Genomic DNA, 12,069 nt, shown 5'->3' on the forward strand with positions numbered 1-12,069 from the left:
TTTCAAGGATTTATTTATTACTCTTTAACTGGTTCAGAGTTCTTTCTCTTGGCATCCATGGCTTATGACAGGTATGTGTCCATATCTAAACCTTTGCAATATAATACTATATTATATAGTATTATAAAAGCAGCTGTCAAAATTTTATTGGTTTTAGCTTCTGCCTACTTGTGAGCTTGTGCCATCAGCTGTAATTATAAACACTTCACAAATCTGCAGTTTCACTTTAAATGGAATTTTTTGTAACAATGCAATTTCCAAGCTTTACTGCGTATAACTGTGGAAACACCATATTTAATGTATGGTGTATTAATTCTACTTAACACTCTATTCCTTCCTTTATTTTTCATACACAAAAATATTTATAATATGCTATTGAAGCTGCAGAGAGGTCAGGAAAAAAGCTGCACAGACCTGTTTACCTCACCTGCTCGTTTTGATCAGTTTCTCATGTTTGTGTTCATATGATAGAATTATAACTTGAGTGGAAATTAATTTATCCCAAACTGCACGTTTCATAATGACTTTACAAGTGGTTTTGTATCATCCTCTCTTTAATCCAATTGTATATGGACTGAAAATGAAAGAAATCTCTCAACACCTCAGGAGGTTGTTTTGTCATTGCGTCTTATGTGTCAAAACGAATGTTGGAAGTGCGGTCATTTCCTTTGTGATTCAAGTTCAAAGGCCTGACTTCTCTCCAGAGTAGAGATTTCTTTGTAGAGCAGATACTGTACATATAAAAGATTATCATTAGCAAATTTTTGAGTTAAATAGTCTATTAAATAATGACATGTGTCTGTGTGGAACTGAGGTACTTTTCAGATACGTATGTGTATTTATGTTAAATTCATATAAATCTCTGGTATTTATGTATATTGTGCTCTGCAGAAATAGCTCCCAGGCCTCTGGTAGAGGACCCAAGCTTGAAGGATTCTATTATACTTTATATGAGCATTCATAACTTTTCACGTCTATCACTATACCTGTCAGGGCTCTGTGTGCGGGCAGGCAGAGATGAGGATCCGAACACAGAATTGAAACTCAAAAACCTCAGCTTTATTGCTGACAGGAAAACAAACATGAAGTGATGATGGAACACTGAGACCAAGGACACACAGGCATAATCTGATGGTACGACGCGACACTGGGCATGGGAAAACACAGGGCTTAAATACACAGGGTAGTAACGGGGGAATCGGCAACAGGGAGACACAGCTGGGAGAGATCAGGGCTAACGAGACAGGGGGAACAAAGCTGCACATACTAACATCAGACAGGAACAAGAACCTTCAAAGTAAAACAGGAAACAAAACACACTTTACTAAGACACAGACTAGACAGAGACAGACTTGACACTGACCAAAGGCTACTAAATGATAATCATAATCACAACAGTATCAGATCATAAATCATAATATAGAAAAACACCAAGATAACTGAAACACCAAGTACCAGAGAAACATAAAGTAAAATCCATGATGCAAAAGTACCAAAACATAATGAACTCAAAATACTGGGTCCAACGGACCCAGAACCATGACAATACCAGGTCAATAAAGATTAAAAAGGATAATAAAGAAGTGTTCATAATTTTCAATACTGTTAAAACAAAAGCACATATCATGTCCTATTATTAACTATTAATTGATAAATCTTTGACCTCAGAATTCTAGAATTACAATGTACACACTGATATCCTCCCTTCATTGTAAATAGGATCAAGGACAAAGCGTTTTCAATGGAAGAAACATTCAGTCAAGAATAGGTCACCACACCCATCAACAGATCTTTTTTTTCTGGGACCTTGTCAAAGCTATCACACACCCCACTGCTGTACAGATACAATATTATCTGTATGGCTGTCATACAGGCCTCACAAGTCAACATGGAGGCTTGTTTGTAACATATACAATCTCTTCTGTACCATGTTAGAACAGGACATTTTTTACCCCAAAAGTCCAGTGTGATTACTGCTTTCCATACTCAACTATGGTAAATGGAAGCTATTCAATTTTATATAGCGCTTTTCTAGGTAACCATGCAGAAGTTTACATTTAAACTACTTTTTTTTTTACCTCACCTGCATGACTACCTTAGAATCACCATGCATGACTTTAGGCCTGTGATATGAAAGAGTACCCCAAGAAGACACATACAGGCACAGAAAGAACATGCGTGCACTCTACACAAAACAAAGAAATATCTTACTGTGAGGCAAAAGTGCTAAACAAACAGTACACCACCAAGCAGTCCATTAAGAATACAGTGCCCTGCATATTTGAAAAACTGAGCTTCACAGCAATTTCACTGAACTCAGAACAATATACTTCTGATGTGACTATGCCGACTATCAGAATCAGAATCAGAATACTTTATTGATGCGTAGGGGAAATTATGTTGGTTACAGTGCTCCAGTACAAACAGTAACAAAAAAAGACAATACAAGAAGTAAGAAATAGCACAATATATACAATATATACATACATATAAGTCACTTACTAATAAATATCTGAATAAGAAAAAAGAGCATGTGCAAAAAGCGTGTAGCTATTGGCGTATACAGTATTTTAGGATGAGTTGTACAGGGAGATTGCTACAGGCAGAAATGATTTTCTGTGTCATTCAGAGGTGCTTTTTGGTAATCTCAGACTATGATCAATCTTAAATTTAATAGCATCCTCAATGACAGCCGCCTTTGTGCAGCACAACTGAAAGTCACTGCCTTAAATAATCAACTTATAAAACAGACAATTAACTTATTCATTACTAAAGCCACTGAAAATAATCTCCAGAGTTGATCAAATCAGACTTTTATCTGCTTTTCAACAGTGTACTCTTGAAAAAATAAAGTGTTAGATTGTAATGAGGTACAAAAGATTAAAAGCGAGCCAGCCAACTGTGACAACAAAACTTACAGCAGTTCTATGTTGCTGGTAATTTTTCTTGAAATGAAGTAGCCTATATCGTTAATTTTGTGAATTATCTCAGTTTTATTTATGAGATCTGAGAATAGATGAATAGAGAATCGATGTTCTCCTGGTTTAATAAATAACTCTTTCCACAACATTAGCGTGTAACCGACACTCCAGCCCACCATGTCCATTTCCTGCTTTGGATAAACAAAGCGTGCAATGAGCACGCATGCAGAAGTTGCAATACCACCATGGTGAGATAATATATACATAATTAAATCCATAAAGTCACTACTCAAAAATGAAGGTGTAAAATACATTCCAGGGTCCTTCTATGGCAGAAGCATTTAAGCAAGATGGCTCATATGTATTTGCATGTAAATGTGTTAGTGATGTCTGTTTAAACATGTTCCTTTGATTATTTTCATGTTGGCTTGACATAAAAAATCTCCGCTGCTGTTACTGCAGCTTACTGCAGCTTACTGCAGCTTACTGCAACTTGTGTGTCCATGTCATGCTTTGGGGAGGCAAAGCGTAAAAAATTGGAAGCCATCAGCCAGTAGTTGGATTGAGTAGGTGGAAGTAAAGGGGAAAAAATATGGAAAAGCAAGTTTTCACATTTCTCTGCAGAGAAACCGAGTAGACCATTATTGCTGTGATAGGAATTATGAGGACAACTAGTATCAGTAAGTAGTATTTTTTTTATCCCAAGTGGGACTATAAAACTTCACATCCACCTTCCATCCTGTTACTCCAACCATCAGATTTTTAGCTGCACATGGAAACAATCTAAAAACAAAAGTAAATCAAAAACTGACTTTCATTTTCAGCTCTCAAAATCACTGACAAATGAAACTACTGGTAACAGCAGATCTTGTTCATCAAGTTTTCATTAAGCCACTAAATACCACTGTTATAGAGTGAAAGCTACAATTATCTAAATAAAAAAGAAATGAACCAGATTTAGAGCATTGGTAGACTAACAGAAAAACTGAGTACACTGAGTGTATCAACTATTTGGTTAACTTCAGCCTTTCCAGCAAAGCTGAGTTATGCACCCCCTTTTTTTCAACTTATTAAATTACAGCTAGACACCAAGACTGCTGTCTGCCACATCCTGCAGTCACAAAGGATCTCCATGAAGTCATTATGCAGAGTTTGTTGGTTGTGCAGCTGACGGTACTATTTCAGTCATAACCAAAATATTGATTTAAATGTAACATATATAGCAACATATCAAAAATTGAATTGGAGGAAGAAAATTTTCAAGACAACATTTGCACAAACATTAATAAGGCCTACAGGTCAGGGCCTCTAGGGCTTGGAGGAACTGGTCACATTGCAGTCACTCTCTTGACGTAATGAGATCCACAGAGAGAGAGAAAAATGATTCATAAGGTCCTTCCACTAACTTCCACTACATTTCACTGTCATGTTTTCACATGTCAAGATGACGGTGGATCATTGAAGACACACCTGGTGTCTTGTGTTTCTATGAAATTCTGATCTCATCTTGTTCTTTCTGCCTGTAATATAGTCTGACTGATGTACTAATGTTAGACATTTGGTTTTATTAGTCAATGATGAACTGAATTTAACAAATATAACACTTGATGGTTATGCAAAAGGGTAAACAAGTGGTACAAAATTTCTTTCACTGTATTGTGTGTGTTGCTTACATTTAGATTTCAGTCTGCTTACAAACCATTTAACTTCATGGCAATTGATAATGAATTTAATGTGACATATATAACTTTTGGTGGGCACATTGAATTGGATAAATACAAATTTCTGTATTTTGCTATCATGTTTACTGCTTATATTCTGATACTCTGCAGTAATTCAACCATAGTTTGCCTCATCAGGATTAAGAAAAGCCTCCATGAGCCTATGTATATTTTCATTGCAGCTTTGTTGTTCAACTCTGTTATGTTCAGTACAAATATCTACCCCAAACTTTTGATGGACTTTTTATCTGAGAAGCAGATTACAACTCATTCACAGTGCAGTTTTCAAGGATTTATTTATTACTCTTTAACTGGTTCAGAGTTCTTTCTCTTGGCATCCATGGCTTATGACAGGTATGTGTCCATATCTAAACCTTTGCAATATCATACTATTATGAGAAAAACAACAGTCACAGTTTTGCTGGTTTTAACTTGGCTTCTGCCTGCTTGTCAGCTTGTGCCATCAGCTGTAATTATAAACACTTCACAAATCTGCAGTTTCACTTTAAATGGAATTTTTTGTAACAATGCAATTTCCAAGCTTTACTGTGACCCCAAAAATAACATATATCATATATGGTGTGTTTATTTTACTTAACACCGTATTTCTTCCTTTGCTTTTTATACTTTTTACATACACAAAAATATTTATAATATGCTATCGAAGCTGCAGAGAGGTCAGGAAAAAAGCTGCACAGACCTGTTTACCTCACCTGCTCGTTTTGATCAGCTTCTCATGTTTGTGTTCATATGATATAATTATAACTCGAGTGGAAATTAATTTATCCCAAAATACACGTTTCATAATGACTTTACAAGTGGTTTTGTATCATCCTCTCTTTAATCCAATTGTATATGGACTGAAAATGAAAGAAATCTCTCAACACCTCAGGAGGTTGTTTTGTCAGAGCAAATTTAAATTATCTGTCAGAGCTGATGCTGGAAGTGCAATAATTTCCTTTGTAATCTAAGTTTAAAGATCTGACTTCTCTTCAGTGCAGTTTTTTGTTTTTACAGGTGATATACATTACACCTGTTGTTGTTTTTATTATTATCATTATTGTTTATATAAATATTACACTATAATATTATACTGTAGAGTACTGATGTACCTTTATTAACTTGCATTGCATTTATATATGTCTGTATTATTTTATATACTTGTGTGTCTACTGTATACTGTACAAAGAGAGGGTTATAGTTAGTATACCAATAGTACATAATACTTAAACTGATTAACCTACTTATCCTGCTTGCTGAACATATGATATGCATTAAAATAATGCAATAGCTTTACCCTTTTCATAACAATATCTATTCCTAGCAGCTGTGATCATATTTAGTTTCTGATTTTGCTCTTCTTCAGTAATTTCTAGATACACAGATGATATCTAAAATATGATATTATATATAATTATAATATACTATAAACAGACACTATCTCTGTTGTCATGATTTTATAGGTTATTCACTTAAATTTTTTCTGCACCCTGTGTAGTCTTTCGTGCCATCAAATCTTATTGGCACTGACCATTTTTAATGTCTGTCACCATCAGAGATGGGCAGTAACGCGTTACTGTAATCTGGTTACTTTTTTCAAGTAACAAGTAAAGTAAGATATTACTATTGCAAAAACGGTTTTAGTAACGCGATTTTTGTGCGAGAATGTCTCATGACAGTGACGTAAGCGAGTGCGACATTTGTGACAACAGCTGTGTGCAGATCAACAATGGATCATATATCGAGTGCGGGAGAGAGTATGAGCGTGCAGCGTTTAAAGCGTGGAAGTACTGACCTTACTTTGAGTTTGATTCCATAAAAAGTGACAAAAACATTAGTGTCCGTTGTGCGTGGGAAGAAAACTTCTTTTACAGCGAAAAAAACCCTAAACTTCCAAGCAAGCACCGAGTGCGCAACGACGTAATGGGAAACTCACAGAGAAACTCGCGGATTCTTCAACTGACCGCGGCACACCTGCACCAGGGTAAACCTCCGCCTACCCCACTCCTGCTTTACAGGTGAAAATAGAGCAACAGGACCGCTGAGTCTTTGACTTTATTTATTTTCTGCTGTGTTTTACTTGCATCTATTTGAAAGAGTGAGTGTAAACACAAAAAATATTTTATTTTATGTGCTGGAATGTGCAGAAAATAGGTTTAAATGTTAAACAAATTTCTTCCAGTCAGAGAATGTTGCATATAATAAATCTTTGCTTGATGCATACAGGGAGTGCAGAATTATTAGGCAAGTTGTATTTTTGAGGAATAATTTTATTATTGAACAACAACCATGTTCTCAATGAACCCAAAAAACTCATTAATATCAAAGCTGAATGTTTTTGGAAGTAGTTTTTAGTTTTAGCTATTTTAGGGGGATATCTGTGTGTGCAGGTGACTATTACTGTGCATAATTATTAGGCAACTTAACAAAAAACAAATATATACCCATTTCAATTATTTATTTTTACCAGTGAAACCAATATAACATCTCCACATTCACAAATATACATTTCTGACATTCAAAAACAAAACAAAAACAAATCAGCGACCAATATAGCCACCTTTCTTTGCAAGGACACTCAAAAGCCTGCCATCCATGGATTCTGTCAGTGTTTTGATCTGTTCACCATCAACATTGCGTGCAGCAGCAACCACAGACTCCCAGACACTGTTCAGAGAGGTGTACTGTTTTCCCTCCTTGTAAATCTCACATTTGATGATGGACCACAGGTTTACGATTCGATGTTGTCAGTGTTTTGTTTTAGGCGTGACTGTTATGTGTTTCCTGTTTTACTTTGAAGGTCTGTCTTATCTCAGTGTGTTCAGTTTACGCTTCCTTGTCTCGTCAGTTCTGATTTGCCCCAGCTGTGTTTCCCTCCTGTTGTCCATTCCCTGATTGCTCCCTCTATGTATTTAAGCCCTGTGTTTCAGTTTGTCATGGTCGTGATCTCCCCCCGTGTTGTAAATAGTTTGTTGTATATAGATGTAAATAGTTGTCGATACTTTTTTAACTCGTTAGCTGTAGGCGTTAGAAGCCATTTTTCTTTGGGAACCTTTTCTCCTGTTTTTGGTTAGGGAGGCAGGTAAGACACCTGTAATTTTCATTTGGGGTTTTCTGTGAAGGTAAGCCAGCTGCATTTCATTTCTAGAGTTTTTGTTTGTTTTGGCCATGCTCACCCTGATGCCTGCTACCTTTTGGGACTCAATAAACTGACTGGCTGTTGTGAAATCCGTGGTAGCTGTTTTTTGTTGGTTCGTCCTCCTTGAGAGCAGGGAGTGTGGGGGGCATTTTTTCCTTATTTTTATTTTCCTTATGTCGCACGCCGGTTCCCTGGTCTGGGGTGTAACATAAATGGGGGCTCGTCTGGGATACGCTGGAGGGTCTGAGGGACCGCTTCAGCCTTCGTCTGTCTTCGCTGGAGGGTCCGAGGGGCCTGTCCGGCCTTCGTCTGTCTTCGCTGGAGGGTCCGAGGGACCGCTTCAGCCTTCGTCTGGCTTCGCTGGAGGGTCCGAGGGACCGCTTCAGCCTTCGTCTGCTTCGCTGGAGGGTCCGAGGGACCGCTTCAGCCTTCATCCGTCTTCGCTGGAGGGTCTGAGGGACCGCTTCAGCCTTCCGTCGTCGCTGGAGGGTCCATGGGGCCCGTCCGGTCTTCGTCTGTGTGAATCAAACATTTCACTTGGGGGTAAATGTTTGATTTTTGGGTGGGGGGAAATGTTACGATTCGATGTTGTCAGTGTTTTGTTTTAGGCGTGACTGTTATGTGTTTCCTGTTTTACTTTGAAGGTCTGTCTTATCTCAGTGTGTTCAGTTTACGCTTCCTTGTCTCGTCAGTTCTGATTTGCCCCAGCTGTGTTTCCCTCCTGTTGTCCATTCCCTGATTGCTCCCTCTATGTATTTAAGCCCTGTGTTTCAGTTTGTCATGGTCGTGATCTCCCCCCGTGTTGTAAATAGTTTGTTGTATATAGATGTAAATAGTTGTCGATACTTTTTTAACTCGTTAGCTGTAGGGGTGAGAAGCCATTTTTCTTTGGGAACCTTTTCTCCTGTTTTTGGTTAGGGAGGCAGGTAAGACACCTGTAATTTTCATTTGGGGTTTTCTGTGAAGGTAAGCCAGCTGCATTTCATTTCTAGAGTTTTTGTTTGTTGTTTTGGCCATGCTCACCCTGATGCCTGCTACCTTTTGGGACTCAATAAACTGACTGGCTGTTGTGAAATCCGTGGTAGCTGTTTTTTGTTGGTTCGTCCTCCTTGAGAGCAGGGAGTGTGGGGGGCATTTTTCCTTATTTTTATTTTCCTTATGTCGCACGCCGGTTCCCTGGTCTGGGGTGTAACACATAGGTTCTCAATGGGGTTCAGATCAGGTGAACAAGGTGGCCATGTCATTAGTTTTTCTTCTTTTATACCCTTTCTTGCCAGCCACGCTGTGGAGTACTTGGACGCGTGTGATGGAGCATTGTCCTGCATGAAAATCATGTTTTTCTTGAAGGATGCAGACTTCTTCCTGTACCACTGCTTGAAGAAGGTGTCTTCCAGAAACTGGCAGTAGGACTGGGAGTTGAGCTTGACTCCATCCTCAACCCGAAAAGGCCCCACAAGCTCATCTTTGATGATACCAGCCCAAACCAGTACTCCACCTCCACCTTGCTGGCGTCTGAGTCGGACTGGAGCTCTCTGCCCTTTACCAATCCAGCCACGGGCCCATCCATCTGGCCCATCAAGACTCACTCTCATTTCATCAGTCCATAAAACCTTAGAAAACCAGTCTTGAGATATTTCTTGGCCCAGTCTTGACGTTTCAGCTTGTGTGTCTTGTTCAGTGGTGGTCGTCTTTCAGCCTTTCTTACCTTGGCCATGTCTCTGAGTATTGCACACCTTGTGCTTTTGGGCACTCCAGTGATGTTGCAGCTCTGAAATATGGCCAAACTGGTGGCAAGTGGCATCTTGGCAGCTGCACGCTTGACTTTTCTCAGTTCATGGGCAGTTATTTTGCGCCTTGGTTTTTCCACACGCTTCTTGCGACCCTGTTGACTATTTTGAATGAAACGCTTGATTGTTCGATGATCACGCTTCAGAAGCTTTGCAATTTTGAGACTGCTGCATCCCTCTGCAAGATATCTCACTATTTTTGACTTTTCTGAGCCTGTCAAGTCCTTCTTTTGACCCATTTTGCCAAAGGAAAGGACGTTGCCTAATAATTATGCACACCTGATATAGGGTGTTGATGTCATTAGACCACACCCCTTCTCATTACAGAGATGCACATCACCTAATATGCTTAATTGGTAGTAGGCTTTTGAGCCTATACAGCTTGGAGTAAGACAACATGCATGAAGAGGATGATGTGGACAAAATACTCATTTGCCTAATAATTCTGCACTCCCTGTAAAGTTAAAAGATTAAAACTAATAAAACAAGTTTTAAAAAGAGACTTTTCCATTTGATTACATTTTGTATGATGGATTATGCAGAAAAAGTAGAATTGGGCTGAAAGATCTATCACTTTATCACCTATTCAGGTTGTAAATCGTGTTTTTAAAAAGTAACTAAGTAATTAATTACTTTTGAAAATAAGTAATCAGTAAAGTAACGGGATTACTTTTGGGGGGAAGTAATCAGTAATTAGTTACTGATTACTTTTTTCAAGTAACTTGACCAACACTGTGTTAAGTGACGGCTGTGTGCAGACAGGAATAGGACCCAAGGTGCAGACTCCAGAGACAAACTTAAACCGAAACAGCTTTAATGCTGAACTCAAACATAACATAACTGGAAAAAATCAAAATAAACTAACACCGGCGGACTGACAAAACACACAGCAAAATAAACAGTAGATCGCAACCCAGACACAGAGAAACACAGGGCTTAAATACACAGAGGGAGCAATCAGGGAATGGATAACAGGAGGGAAACACAGCTGGGGCAAATCAGGCCTAACGAGACAAGGGGAAGCGAAACCAGATACATTAACATCAGACATGGACTTTCAAAATAAAACAGGAAACATGACACAGACTGAACTAAAGACACAGACTCGCACGCACTGCAACAGAGGGAACAGAGACGTGGGACTAGGGCAGACACTGACACTGACTGGACACGGGGATATAGCAACTAAGGATACACAGAGACGCAAACTAGACAAGGGAATACAGCTGACAGGGGAGACAGAGCAACTAGAAAAGACAGACATAAACCATAAGACAGAACTCAAAGAAACCAAAGACTAGAAATTATAAATAATATAATAAACTCAAAAACCATGGGTCAACGACCCAGGCATCCTAACACACTGGTCACTGAAAGTGTCATAAAGTAATGTTGTTGCGAAATGAACATATACCATTTCCTACACTCAATAAATAATTAATAAATCTGTGACCTCAAAAAAGGTTCAGAGGCATTTGAGGTCACCTGATGAATAGAAAAGATTTCTTTCTTTGTGTTAAAGTTAAATCAATAAGCACGACATGCGTTGAGAGTTTTTAGAACTTTATATTTGCAGTATAATTATAATCTAATTGATATTTTCAGTATTCATATTTTCAATGTACACAGGAGTTGAAGTGAGCATGGGCAATCCAGATCAACATCCTGGTAACAGAATAAGCAATTACATCTGATTGGCAGTTTAATCCAAAATATTGTTGTAGCCTTGTCTGTTTTAGTCTTGTTTTGTTTCCAGCCAACAGTATGGAGTTTATTATTTGCTCAGTAATAAGAAAATTATAATATTGAACGAACTTCTTACACCTTCAACACATCCTTTGTTTCTTCTCATTTCTCTGATGTGTTCAGAGTGCTAAACACACAAATAGTTCTGCACATAATGCTGATAACTAAATATAGATGCTTTATTTCCCAGAGAACAAAAAAGGGTAATTGTTTTTGTAACATTACAAAAAATGAAAGAAAGCTGGGACAAGAGAGGAAGATGATAGGTTATTGTCAAAGAAAAAAATTTTTTTTTTTTTTTTTTTTTTTTTTTTTTTTTAATGACATCAGAAACAGCAGTATGCGACATTACGTGATGGCAGAGCTTCAGTTCATCCTTTGTCATTTTTTTTTTTTTTTTTTTTTTAAGAAATAGGACAGGGGGAATGAATGAGAGAAAGAGGGGGAGAGAAAGAAAGAAAACCAAAGGGGAGAAGAGACGGTGAGAAGGGGGGAAAAAAAAAAAAAAAAACAACAACTCCTGGGTCACCTGTATGGAGAAAAAAAACAAAACAAAAACAAACAAACAACAAAAAAAACAAACAGAGGAGACAGCAAACAACAAAGAGCAACATAATAATAGAGAAAACAAAGCACCATCACAATAAACTAGCTAGTCATAGATATCAATAGTTACTGAATAATAAACGATATTGTGCAGCACGCAAGATAGACAGCGCACAGTGTGCTTTGAGGCAGCAGCCAAGAAAGCTTTA

The 12,069-nt window shown here is 38.0% G+C and overlaps 1 pseudogene; it reads left to right on the forward strand.

The window, feature by feature from the left end:
• The first annotated feature begins 4,555 nt into the window (after positions 1–4,555).
• On the forward strand, positions 4,556–5,629 carry LOC106632911 (annotated as a pseudogene).
• Positions 5,630–12,069: the final 6,440 nt, after the last annotated feature.

This window comes from Haplochromis burtoni, unplaced genomic scaffold, assembly GCF_018398535.1.
Source record: "Haplochromis burtoni strain Fernald_Lab_line unplaced genomic scaffold, NCSU_Asbu1 Contig_1619, whole genome shotgun sequence".
In the NCBI taxonomy this organism is placed as follows: Eukaryota; Metazoa; Chordata; class Actinopteri; order Cichliformes; family Cichlidae; genus Haplochromis; species Haplochromis burtoni.